We start from the raw sequence: 14,754 nt of genomic DNA on the forward strand, positions 1-14,754 counted from the left end.
TATATGTGTCTCACAGAACCTAATGGGGCCTTGTTTACAATATCTCACTAAATGTCTGTGAACATATTTATTATAAAAGGGACTCTTAATTTATAAAATCTAAATTACTGTGACTGAATAGCAAAAAGAAAAAAAAGGGGGGGGGCTTTAATGCTTTAACAAAAAGATGTCCATCTAATAGTATACCTGTCCAAAACTGAAACATTTTCCTAGGCAGTAGGAAAGGAATGAGAGATGGACTTGTTTTTCAAATGGGCATTTCAAATTATTTTGGTTCTTAAAAAAAAACTGATTATTAATTGTGTTAAAAACCACCAATCTGTTGTCTAAATATTTAACAAAGTAATCTAAGGAAAATCCAATGTTAGTTGAATTTATTTTACACATCCTGTAGTAGCTAGTACTCATGGGCAAAATTTCCATCATCTACATTGGAAATCAGAATAATTTTTCTAAATAACAAGTATCATTTTGTCTTCTCTGGGTTTCTCTCTCTCTCTCTCTCTCTCTCTCTCTCTCTCTCTCTCTCTCTCTCTCTCTCTCTCTCTCTCTCTCTCTCTCTCTCTCTCTCTCTCTCTCTCTCTCTCTCTCTCTCTCTCTCTCTCTCTCTCTCTCTCACACACACACACACACACACACACACTACTTAGTTTAAATTCCTTGGCATGTCTTTCCACGGCTTTTCAGGATTAAGCCTCTATTTACAACTCAGTCTCACCTCTTACCATTCCTTCTCCCCTCTTCTGGACTCTCTTTTGTCCACCAACCAACAAGAACACATTCAGTTCTAAACACAATTAAAAGTGCAGATCTTCCAATGAAACCCACCAATTCCACCTCTACAGTTTTCTCTGACTGAAAGACCCTGACCTCTCACCCACCCCCTTAGTCAGCCTGATTAGCTCCCACTCATCTGTTGGAGATCACCTTCTCTAGGAGGACTTCACCCTCATCCACCTCCTGCCCAGATGAGGTTAGGTCTCTTCCATGTATCCTCACAGTATCTTGTGTTTACCATCATAGAGCACGTATTGCACACTATTGAAGTGTCCTTTATACCAGGCCTTGCAGTCAAGGCCAAGTTCTTCTTCAAAATTACATCCTCAGTCCCTTATATATAGTAGGTGCTTAGGAAGTAGTTTTAAGTAATGAATAAATGGATGAATGAGATTTTTGTCATCAATTAATGTGGCTTATTAAAAGGAGGATTGAAATAATTTACTGCCTTCAAATATAACTTATTTGTATGGAAAAAAGAGTCATGGCAATTGGGTGCTTTATTGACTGGAAATTTTACATTCAATATCAGTAATTTGCTATCTTTGGTATAGAAATACATAGTTACAAAGCTATCCTCAAAGCTATCCTCTGAGAAACGGTTAAAATAAATAATTGTAACATAATTGTTTAACAAATGCCTTTGCAAACACATCACAAACATGCCCACGATTACCAAATGAACATTGAGGTTTTACTTATTTAACTAGATTACCTCTATAGACCTATAATAAGCAATAAAAAAAAAATTATGGTAATGGGGAATAGTGTCAAAAGTTCTCTTTATGTCTCTTTTGGGGGCATGATTATTTGGATAAAGAGCATTTTCAAAATAACTACTACTGTTTTTTCTTAAATATAAAATGCCCATTCTATCTCTCTCCAAGGGGAAAATATATGGGAGCAGTTCTCAGAAACTATATCTACTATGTTTATTTCACTGTCAATTGCATTTTGAATATTTTTAAGAATGAATCCCTCAATGGTAGGAATAATTGCCTTGTTTTATTTTTTTCCAGTTTTATTGAGATATAATTAACATATAACATCATATTACTTTTAGATGTACAACATAATGATTTAATATATGTATATATTGTGAAATGATTACCACAATAAATTTAGTTAACATCCATCACTAACCATTAATAATATAAATTATTAATGTATTAATAAATAATTCATTAACAATTTAATCAATTATTAAAAGAACTGCCTTGTTGTAAATGCAATCACTTCAAGAGAAGTATACACAGATGCTCTAATTTTGGGTTATGCCAGTTAAGCTCTCCTTGTGGCTGCAGCGGTCATTATTAACAAGCCTGTAATCTTTGGGCGTGTCTGGCTGACAGGTTGCAACAAAAGAAAGAGACAACAGAGAGCCTTAGGCAAATAACAAACAAAAATCAAAATGAAATTTAAAAAAATTCTGACCATGAATATGGAAAGATGAAGGCTTTCAGAGTAGACTTGTAAATCAGAGAAAGCAGTAGGTCTAGGCACAGTGGAAAGTACCTACCACCTCCCTAACCCTCCTTCCTCCCTCATCCCTGCCACCAATCAGCCTTCCCTCCTTCTCTGCCCAGAGTTTTTGTTCCCCCAGGGTAGGGAAGGACTGTAAAGCTGAGGGTCTCTAGTCCTACCATAGAGTTTCTTCTTGGAGAAAGCTGGTCATGAGAAGGAAATAGAGTTTCTCTCCATTCTCCACAGAGGAAGAGGAGCCTTGAGGATTGGCGGAGCTGAGGGATCAGCAGCAGTAGTCTAGGTAGGGTGTAGAGGAAAGGGAGGCTGACCTCTACAGAGAAGGCTGAGAGCGATGGGGACCACTGGCAGAGATATGGTGAGGGCAGTGCAGATGACTGCTAAGGAACTAGAGCCAGCCTCTTCTCTCTCCCAACCCTCCCATGCAAATATTCAGATACTTGGGGAAGGAGGTCCAGGAGAAAAAGTCTGGACTTCCTCCTAATCAAGGGAGTGTGGCCCAAATGTTGAGATATTAGATATTGCTCTAAAGTTGCCTCACTAGTTGGGAACACTTGAGGCACCCTATAGGGAGAGGATGGGGGGGCTCTCTCTTCCTGTTACTCTGTGGTGGCCCATTACCTCTCTCATCTGTTCTCTTACTTCCTGGGTAATCTTCCAGTGGGTGCTCTTTGAGTAACTAACTCTATTTTCTGACTTCCCTGAAGCAGATTCCTAGTTGTGTCCACGGTGACAATAAATCTGACTTTCAGCCAAAACTTGAACTCCTTAAGGTTTTGAGTTTAGAAGTGATGTGATAATGAATAAGAAGAAAAATGTTTACATGATCACTAATGATCATTTTATATGAGATAAATAGTATTGACTATTTTTGTGGGAAGTTGCGTTTGAAGAGTTCTTACTAAATTTATATACAAAAAGTATTTATTAGCTCCTCTAGTAAGTATAAATATCATTGGGCTATGGTAAATTATGCAGAAATGTATTAATCACATTGAAATAATTACTAACCTAAACCCTTTGTTAATAGTAGTAACTAAACAACTGTTAAACACAAGACAACAGGCCCAAAATGAAGTCACTTATGCTAAGCCCCATATCACCGAACTGAGACTTAATGATAGCTTCGGCTCCTAGAAAAGGAATCTTAAGCCATTCAATCAGGAATCACTTGATCAGTATTAATTTGATAATCTGCCTGATAGACCCCTGCCATCCCTTATTAGGAAAGTAACCTTGCAGTAACAATCTACTTTTTTTTTTTCCTGGTATAACTTCCTTATTCCTCCTCCCTTTTGCTTATAAAATATTTTGCCTTGTTTAACTCTTTGGAGCTCTTTTCTATCTGCTAGATATGAGCAATTCATGAATCACTGAATAAAGCCATAAAATCCTTAAAATTTACTGAGTTGAATTTTTTTTTTTTTACCACAAACATTAATACTGTCTTTAAAAAATAACTATACCCATTCACACACATTCTTTAATTGACTATTTGATTCTCACAACAATACCATGAGGCAAATATGTTTATTCTTATTCATATTTTCTACCCCAGGAAACTGTGTTCTATGAAAAGGAAAGATTTTGAAAAAATGTTTGCAAGGCTAAACCGTGGGACTAGGCTTAGATCATTTATCAGGTACTTGGCAGAATCATTATTTGAAATAGGACTTAAAAACTAATTCAGTTTCAAGATCGGAATATTTATCAATTACAAATGCATGAAGAATAATCAGCAATAAACTTGACAAGCTAATAAATGCCATTACCTTTTGTATTTAACCTTTATTCTTGTCAGCTGAATAAAATCCTTTTCCAGATTCCTTTAAGAAAAAAGTAAACAGATATTTCCATGTTAATCATAAAAGTATTATCTAAGATTCTGCAAAGTAACACTTAGAATGGCAACTCTTCAGAAATTAAGCCAATAATTGTGGAGGATTCTTATTTTTTCTTTGTACATTTTTTATATAATAAGAAAGTCAGATCATTTTAATTCTTATTTCAGAAGAAAAAAGTAGAAAATCATCCTCTGGTAGTTCCTGACCAGAGCTTTTTTGTTATTGTTGTTTTTATGGTACTATGTATACATAAAAATTGAGTTATCTGATTAATGATTGCTAAAGCTTTTGCAAAAATCTCTACCACTTGAACATAGAAATACATTTGCCTCCACTTTGGACTTAATATTTATATCAAATGAATGAAATTTGTCTTTTGTTTTTTCCTGTTTGTTTTTGAATATATGAGTTCTAGAGAGACGATTTGGCCACACTATTGCTCATTGACCTAAGTTGACTGTCAGAAATTTCTGTGTGGCTTTTGACCTTAATAACAAACACGTGTATGATTAAGCTTTCTCAACCAATTTCAGAAAAAGACTTTCTATTACTCCTTAATGAAGCATTCAAAAGAAGCTGATGTGACACTGTTCTCACACTTAGATTCTAGATCTACTCTTCTAATGTGTCTTTGGGCACAATGCTACTCTTAACCTGAACCTGTTATTGTCAGGGGCTGAATGACTGGAAAGGTGATACCATGATTGCTTAATAGCTTCCAAGACTAGGATGAGTAGTTTTGAATCTAAGGAGGGAATCATGGGTCTTCCTGTGGCAAATCAAACTCATAGAGTTGAATTTTTTGAATACTGCCAATAAAAGTATCATATCTTTTCTAAAGTAGCTTTAAAAAGCTTTATTGGAGGAAGTAATAGTTTTGGAAGTGTTCGAGTAATAAAATAGAAAATGCTTTTCAAACTGGAAGACTGAAGGACATGAAGAAAAACATGGTTCCAAGCACAGATGTAACCTGTGAAAAGTATCTGAAACTAGAGTGGAACTATCACAGAAGGACCAGAAATACATTTACCTAAGACAAGTGAACTTTGAAGAAGATGAAAAAGTGATCGATTTATTAACAGAGTAAGATATTGGTTAAAACACTTCAAAACCTTTATATTTTGAATAAGCTATGTCCATTCCTTTAGTTTTAGTATCACATTGAAAAGAATAAAATGCAAGGAGATATTTGAATTTATTTAAATACCATAAAATGATGTATGTAGTGCTTCTAAAATAAAGGCAATTTTTAATATATGTAAATGACAGAAAACAAATTCTTCAAATAGAAGCATGAAATCTATTTGGAATGGCTAAATCAACCAGAGTGTATGCGTGTGTGTGTGGGAGGGGGGACGTTAGTAACTTGAAATGTACTCAATTATTTGATCGAGTACATATTCTTTTTTTTTCACTTGGATATTTGAATGAAGACATAACTCATATGTTTTTCATCTATTTATACTTGAGATATTAAAAATGGGGCTCAAGTTAAGTAATCATGTATCCTGAGTGAGTTATTTCTGTTGAAAATATCTCTTCTTTTTTAAAATTAACTTTATCAAGGTGATACTGATTAATGAAATTATATAGGGTTCAAGGGTACAATTCTGTAACACATCACCTGTGTATTGCATTGTGTGTTCACCACCCAAAGTCAAATCTCCTTCTGTCACCATATATATGACCCCGTTTACCCTTTTCTATCCCCCCTTTTCCTCTTGATCACCACTAGACTGTTTTCTGTGTCTATGAGTTTGTTTGTTTATCTTATTCATTTGTTGCTTTCAGTTTTATATCCCACGTATGAATAAAATCATATGGTCTCGACTTTTCTATCTGATCTATTTCACTTAGCATAATAGTCCAAGATCCATTCATGTTATCACAAATGGCACTATTTCACCTTTTCTTATAAATAATATTTTATTGTATATATGTATCACGCCTTTATCCAATCATCTGTCAAAGAACACTTCAGTTGTTTCCATGTCTTGGCCACTATGAATAATGCTGCAACAAACTTCATAAAAATATATTTTTATACACAGCTATGAAGTTGATAATTTTTTCATGTATTTGTTGGCTGTTTGTATGTCTTCTTGGGAGAGTGTCTGTTCAGGTCCTCTGTCCATTTTTTAATTAAATGATTTGTTTTTGTTGTCGTTGCTGAGTTACATGAGTTCTTTACATATTTTGGATATTAGCTCCTTATTGGAGGTGTTGCTTGCAAATATCTTCTCTCATTCATTTGGTTGCCTCTATGTTTTATTGATAGTTTATTTTGCTGTGCAGACACTTTTTAGTTTGATATAATCTATTCATTTACTTTTGCTTTTACTTCTCTTGCCTTTGGAGTCAAATTCATAAAATTCTCTCTAAGACTAAAGTTCATCAGTAGTATCTATGTTTTCTTGTATGCATTTTATTGTTTTAGGTCAACTCTTTCAAAAAATTGAAGAATAGGTAATACTTCCTAATTCATTTTATGAGGTCAACATTACCCTGATACCAAAACCTGCTAAGGATATCACAAAAAAAGAAAACTACAGGCCACTATCTGTGATGAATACAGATGCAAAAATCCTAAACAAAATACTAGCAAATCAAATACAACAATACATTGAAAAGATTATATGACACGATCAAGTGGGGTTCTTTCCAGGGGCACATGGATGGTTCAATATACGTGAATCAATCAATATGATACACCACATCAACAAAATAAAGGATAAAAATTATATGATCATATAAATTGATGCAGGAAAAGCATTTGACAAGATACAGCATTATGATTAAAACATTTAATAAAATAGGTATAGAAGGAAAATACTTCAACATAATAAGGGCCATATATGACAAACCCTCAGCTAATATACTTAATGATGAAAAACAGAAAGGTTTTCCTCTAAGATCAGGAATAAGACAAGAATGCCCTCTCTCACCACTATTGTTTACATAGTATTGGAAGTCCTAGCCAGAGCAATTAATCAAGAGAAAGAAATAAAAGACATCCACATTGAGAATGAATAAGTCCTGTTGTCACTTTTTGCAGATAACATGATTTGTTATGTAGAAAATCCTAAAGACTCCCCCCCACCACAAAAAACCTATTAGAAACAATAAACAAATGCAGTAAAGTTGCAGAATACAAAATCAATGTACAAAAATCCATTGTGTGCTTTTACACTAAAAATGAAATTTCAGAAAAAAAAATTCTAAAAAATTACTTTTGCAATTGCAACAAAAAAATAAAATATCTAAGAATAAACAAAGGATGTGAAGTATCTGTATATTGAAAATTATGAGACATTATTAAAAGAAATTGAAGAAGACACAAAAAATGGAAACATATTCTGTGTTTGTGGATTAGAAGAATCAACATTGGTTAAATGGCCATTTTACCCAAAGCAATATACCAATTTAATGTAATCCCCCTTAAGATCCGGTGGCATTTTTTTAAAGAAATAGAACGATTTGTATGTAAGCACAAAAGATCCCAAATAGCCAAAGCAATCCTGAGAAAAAAAGAACAAATCCAGAGGTATCACACTGCCTGACTTCAAATTATACTACAAAACAACAAGAATCAAAACAGCACGGTATTGGCAGAAAAAAAGACACACAGACCAATATAATGGAATTGAGAACCCAGGAATAAACCCACATATATATGAGTAAATAATTTTCGACAAAGGAGCCAAAAACACACAATGGAGAAAAGAAAGCATCTTTAATAAATGGTGCTGGGAAAATTTGAAAGCCACATGCAAAAGAATAAAACTAGACTGCTATTTATCACCATACATAAATATTAACTCAAAACTGATCAAAGACTTAGGTATAAGACTTAAAAAAAGTTTCTTTTTGATTAATAAAAAATTTCACCTTAAATTTGAATCCCGAGTTGTCAGTTCATGTCATCAACTCCTAGTCTAGATTACACATATTCTCTTGGCATATGAGAAGATAACCCAAGTTTTACAATGAAAGGTCAAGTTTTTGCATTTTCTTTTGCTCCTTATAACCACTATATGCCATGACAAAATAATCATATAATAACAATAATTTCTATTTAGCTTTCTATTTCAAGGTTCAGTACATTTTATTATATCTATCTTAGGAGACTCCAGATTTAAAAGTTCTTTCTTTATACCTCTTATTCAGTTTTTATGAAATAATTTTTATTTTTATGAAATATAGAGATCACTATCATATGCCAGAAAAAAAATTAAAAAATACGAAAGAACATAAAACAAAAACACAAAGTTTTATTTTTCATGAGTATAAAATTTCATTTTGCGTACAATAACATCCCTTGGTTTCTGGATCAGCTTCTCTTGTTCATTAACTGGTTTATTTTCATTTGCAATGATTTATGTCATTTTCCTTCTCAATAGCCACTTTTTGTGGAGAAAAAGCAAAGAGAAAAGAGGAGACGAAAGATCACATCGAAGCACTGGAAGCCAGATGTCACAGGCTTCACTCTCACCCAGCAGAGCTTGTAGAGGCACAGTGCCACATTGTGTGAGATGAGAGATAAGAGGCAAGGGGCTCCTGTAACCCTAACAGGGAAAGCTTCTGCTGTGGCCGTTGCTGTGGTAGTTGTAATTCATCTTCCATGATACCAAACGCCACTTTTTGGCAGTAGCCTACTGGTGTTGACACTTGTTTTTGTATGCCATAGTTCAAAGGACCACACTATGAAATAGCTCCAGAATGTGCCTTGTAACATTTAGTCACAATGAGGGCATTTACATCCCTCCCAAATAATCTTTTATTTGTGTGTGTGAGAACATTTAAGTTCTACTCTCTTAGCAAATTTCAATTATACAATAGTGTTACCAACTGTAGACACCATGTTATACATTAGATCCTCAGAGCTCATTCATCTTATAACTGAAATTTATACCCCTTGCCAATCTCTTCCTATCCCCCTCCTGCTACTCAGTCCTTGGCAACCACTTTTCCATAGTCCGTTAGTATGAGTTCAACTTTTTTTTTTTTTTTTTAGGAATTCCACATATAAGTGATACCATGCAATATTTATCTTTCTCTCTCAGGCTTATTTCTCTTAGCATAATACCTTCAGTTTTATTCATTTTTTAAAATAAATATTAGCATTTCCTTCTTTTTTAAAGGCTGAATAATGTCCTATTGTCGATATATATCACGTTTTCCTGATCTTTTCATCCACTAACAGACTCTTAGGTTGTTTATTTACATTGACTATTATGAATAATGCTACAATGAACAGGAGTGAAGATATTTCTTCAAGGTGATTTCATTTCTTTTGGATATATAGCCCAAGGTAGGATTGCTAGATCATATGGTAGTTCTACTTTTAATTTTTTGAGGAAACTCCATACTATTTTTTATAGTGACTATAGTAGTTTACATTCCCACCAATAGTATACAAGGGTTCCCTTTTCTCTACATCCTTCACAGCATTTGTTATCTCTTATCTTTTTGATAATAGCCATCTCAACAGGTGTGAGGTGATATCTCATTGTGGTTTTGATTTGCATTTCCCTGATGATTAGTGATGTTGAGCATCTTTTCAGGTACCTGTTGTCCTTTTGCATATATTCTTTGGAAAAATGTCTATTTAGGCCCAAGTCCATTTTTTAACTGGGCTGGGTTTTTTGTTTTTTGTTTTTTTTGTTTTTTTTTTTGTTTTTGCTATTAAGTTGAATGAGTTCCTTATACGTTTTAGATGTTAACCCCTATCAGATACGTGGTTTGCAAATATCTTCTCCCATTTCATAGGTTGCCTTTTCATTGTGTTGATAGTTTTCTTTATTGTGCAGAAAGCTTTTAGTTTAATGTAGTTCCACTTGTATATTTTTGCTTTTATTGCTTCCAAATATTCATAAGAAATCAATGAATTCATACTCTTGAGAGAGATGCAATATTACGCGGGTCTCAAGATATGTTCTTGGTCCTTAGAACAGAAAACATTCTGCTTGTGTTCTCAGCTTACCAAGTTTAATTAAGGTTATTACTTTCTGAACTATTTTATAAACCACTGCCTTCTCCTTTGACCATATTCAATTAGGAGAATATGATTCTCTAAAACTGAATTTTCTTGATCCAAGTGCCAATAAGACATAGTCATGTCTTATTAGTAATAACATAAATAGGTAATCAGGATGCTATGGATTGAATTGTATCCCCCACAAAGATATATTCAAGTCCTAACCTTGGCACCTGTGATCTTATTTAGATATAGAGTCTTTGCAAATGAAATCAAGATGAGAGAAATGAACTTGTTTTCTGATGAGCTAAAACCTGAGTATTTTCATAGAAGATATACAGTTATAAGTGAAGATATGGCTCCCCACACTCAATGCTGCAAAGAACTCTCCATCAGAAATACCCTCCCAGGAAAGGCCATCCTCCAAGCTGGATATTTGCTATATGTTTCACTGTTAGGATTGCATAACCTATGGCCCATGTGCAAAATACCTGGTGTTTCTAGATTTGGGGTTAGCGCTTTTTAGGCATGGTTCTATAATATGAACACTGGTGATAGCTACTCAGATTAAACAACAAATAGCTTTGGGTTTGGCTACTCGAAGGCAGGAATAATTCTAGGTAGATCTTGCTCTTCCAATGGTCCAGCATGACATCTGGGTATCCCTAGATGGTGGGTACCAAAAAATGGTTGATAAAGTAATAAGTATACATTAGATGTGTATAAATGGTTAGTTATACATGAAGAAAATATGCTATAACTAAGAAGTGAGTAACAGTGTTAATACTTCACTTTTTTGAAAGCCGCATTACAGTTTACAAGGATATGCATATGTATTATTTGACTTAATTATTAATACAACCCTGTCAAATAGATATTATTCTTTCTGTTTTATGGACTGTAAATTAAGGCTCAGAAAATTTTAAATAATGTGTCCAAGATCACAGAGCTAGTGAATGGTATAAAAATAGATGTGACTAACAGTCCAAATCTCAGTGTTAAATTCTATGCTCTGTCTCCTATACCATAATCACCTTTTGGGGAAATGCCTACACAGGTCTTTAGAAGACACTAGACCACATTATAAAGTGTTGTATGCCTGGAAACTATTTACTTCAACTGTTTCTATCACAGTTTGTCTACTTCAAATGGTGCTAAAAAATATCTAAAACCTCCTTTTTCATTTGAACAATATGAGTACATATGTTAATGCTTAAATCACACCAGAAACTGTCCAAAAGAACAATCCCTGTTTAAATCCAAGGGATTCATTTTCTAATTATACAACTAAAATTTTAACCAGATGTTGTACCAAATGAATTATGTTAATTAACTCCTTTCTCTCTTCTTAAGATTTTAGAATTTTATGCTCATTTCTATCGATACTGTACTTTAATATTCTAGACTTAAATAAAATACCAACTCTCTTGATTAAATATTTTCTTTAAAGCCATCATTTATCACAGCCTAACACATAAAGCACATTGTTCTAGACTGGGTGCTTGTACACTGCAGAACCTCTAGTTGAAGGAGCAGCTCCTGAACTCTGCCTTCAGCAGCACATCAATGACTGCCATGGAGCCAGCGCTGGAACAATGCAACTGTGTTTTCTGGACCCATGCTTGGTGAATCCCAGCCCAGTCCTAGGAACCTGGAATTTGGAACTGAGAGTCAGAGAGACTGTGTGGGTCGTTAAGGCTGAAGCACACAACTGCATTGTTCTAGTTAGGATGTCTGGGAGCCCTGGTGATCAAGGTCCCTAAGAGTTGGCCTAATGTGAAATTGGTTGCCAAAAATTCTGAAAGACCAGACAGAAACAAATCAATCAAAAACTAATTGTGAGAACACAAGTTTGATCAGAATAGAATTTAACCACCTCCTTACAGATGAACAATAAAACCATTTAGATATTTTATAATCATGCCCATCCTCCACCACACAAACAATGCTAGACAAAAATGACAAGTCAAATTTAACTCTACTGAACCGTACATTTAAAAATGGTTAAGATGGTAAATTTCATGTTATGTGTTTTTTACCATCCCCCCCAAAAAAAACTCAAACAGAAATTACCTTGTTAGTTAAGAATATAGTATTAACCAGTTGAGATTCTCTGTTTCCAATTGATGAGAACTTAATTAAATTTGTTGGTCATGACAAAGAGATGAGGCAAGTACTGTGGCCCTAAATAATGATAAAACTTAGTCTTGGAGAAATGGATAAACATTAGCATTGGTATGCTGCCGAATGTTTAACAATCAGCTCTCAAACGACAAAACAGACCTTATTTGTAGAACTGATCTGTTTCCATGGTATAGATATCCCTATCACGGCCCATTACAAACCACCAAGGTGACATTACTAGACTCAGAATTAGGAAGAGATAGGCATAATCATCTCTCGTGAGCAGGGTTCAGCACCCCATGGGGAGACAGGGTAGAACAGAACCACCCAAACTACCTCCTGTGTCTTCATTTGTTTCAAGTTCAAAATATATTGATGTAGGAAAAGGAAAAGGGAACTAATATTCATGAAGTGCTATCGTGTGCCAGACCCATATTAAATGGTCTCATTTTAAAATATTTTGTACATCATTGAATTGTACTTAAGACGGTGAATTTATGGCATATGAATTACATCTCAGCTTTTAAAGATGTTTTGTATAACTCCTCAACATAGAATTGACTAAATTTCTGGATAGATTTTTTTTTCTCATGGAAAAAATCCTTTTAAATTCTCTTAGATTAAAGATTACAGGCAATGAAAAATTATTATCTTTATCATCATCCCTCCCTTGTTATCTGAGTGCTTATCTAAATTGAAGGCTACAGCAGCTCATAGTATTTACCTTCAAAGCACAGGTGACAAAAGGGTACTTTGGAAATCTGTTGATAGCTAAGCATGGAAGTGTAGTGTGTGTACTTGTCAGCTCTTTTGCCTCTCACAGAAACTGATGTTGGTATTTACAGAAGATTACTGATTCCAGCAAGAATGACAGTCAACAACTGTGCTCCTTATGTTTCCAAAGTACTGATGATGTTATGGAACACGAGGACTTCAATTTTCAATCTGCAGGCCAATTTTAATGTATTCAACACTAATTTTAGAAAATTGTATTCTTATCATTAAAGTTATTACCCAAGTTAGAGTGCCAAATCAAGGAATTCTGGAATAGAGACTGCTTACAGATTTCTTATGATATCTCTTTTTACAGATAAAAAGAATAATTTAATCATATCATTTTTCTTTCCAAAAGAGAAGTCATTACTTGTTCGTAGAGAATAGTTTCCATCTCAATGCACTGCCAACATGGTGCTGAAATCCAGAATGTTTATATTTTACAGAATTCCCACCCTAATGTTTAGTTCCAGAAACAGCTGCTCTCCTTCATGGAATTATCTCTATTTTACACGTATTCAGTACATCCAGATATTTATATCATTAAAAAATAATGCCTGGCCTATACTACATTATCTTTCAACTGCTCTTCTCCTACTGCTGGTAGGGAAACTTAAACTACATGTGAAATCTAGTGTCCACAGTTTCATATATATATGAAGTCAAACAGATAGTTGTGTGTGTATATGTATCTATATGTATATATATTTACATATAAAAATAAATGTCCCCCATTTGAGGGTGGCTGGTTCTGCCTTTAATAGAAATGTAATTGGCAATAAAGTGTAATGAGGTCAACACTGACACATGTTGGCATCAGGAAAAGGAAAAGGAAAACTTTCAGATTCCAACCACAGAATCACCAGTAGAACTAGCAACAATAACAAAGTTAATGGAACACTGCATTATGCGCTTTAAGTGAATTACAATTTAATCACCACAATTTCAAAAGTAGGAGCTATTAATAATCCCATTTCTCACTTGAGAAAACTAGAGCTAGGAGATGGGTAACTTGCCTAAGGCTACTACTAAGTGTTGCTGCTAGATGATCTCTAGAGCGTCAGGCCTTCATAAGGAGGCAACCCACCTCTCTCTGTAAGCTCTAATGGGCCGCTCCCAACCCTTTATAGCTGCAAGAATTGCTTAATCTTTCCTGCAAGCAGAGAGAGTGCTTGGGATAAAGAAGGAGTGATGGAAATGGCTCAAGAGCAGAGGCTCCTCTGTTCTGTTCTCTTCCTCTTCTCTCTTTCTCTCTAGTGATAGAATTAATGTCCATCTGCCCCACAGTCCACAAACTCCTTACGAGCATGATTGTAGGACTGCATGGTGTTCAACATTGTATCTTCAACATCTAGTACAATACAGATACACAATATGCACTTGATGTTTGTTGAATGAATAAATAAATAGATGGATGAATGAATGAATTCTTTCAGGGTTAAGTTAAATAAGACAATGAATAGGACATGAAAAGCTTACCACAATACCTGACGCATACTAAATGCTTATTAGTTGTTGTCTAAAAGATAATTTTAAGCGGAATATAGATGTTTTATTAAATTGTTCTACTATTATTTAATTGATCCCTTGTTACATGACCTTTAGATTTTCTTATTCAATTTTATTAATTTTGTTATTAAGCCTAGTTAACTTTGTTATTAAACCTAGTTAACTGTTGCTAAGCCTAGTTGTGACTATTTATTCACATTGTCATCTGAGGTGTGAGGATGATTATTCTTATTTAATCTCAACACACATGCAAAATTATTACTTTCT

Source organism: Pteropus alecto, unplaced genomic scaffold, assembly GCF_000325575.1.
Source record: "Pteropus alecto unplaced genomic scaffold, ASM32557v1 scaffold21, whole genome shotgun sequence".
NCBI classification, from domain to species: domain Eukaryota; kingdom Metazoa; phylum Chordata; class Mammalia; order Chiroptera; family Pteropodidae; genus Pteropus; species Pteropus alecto.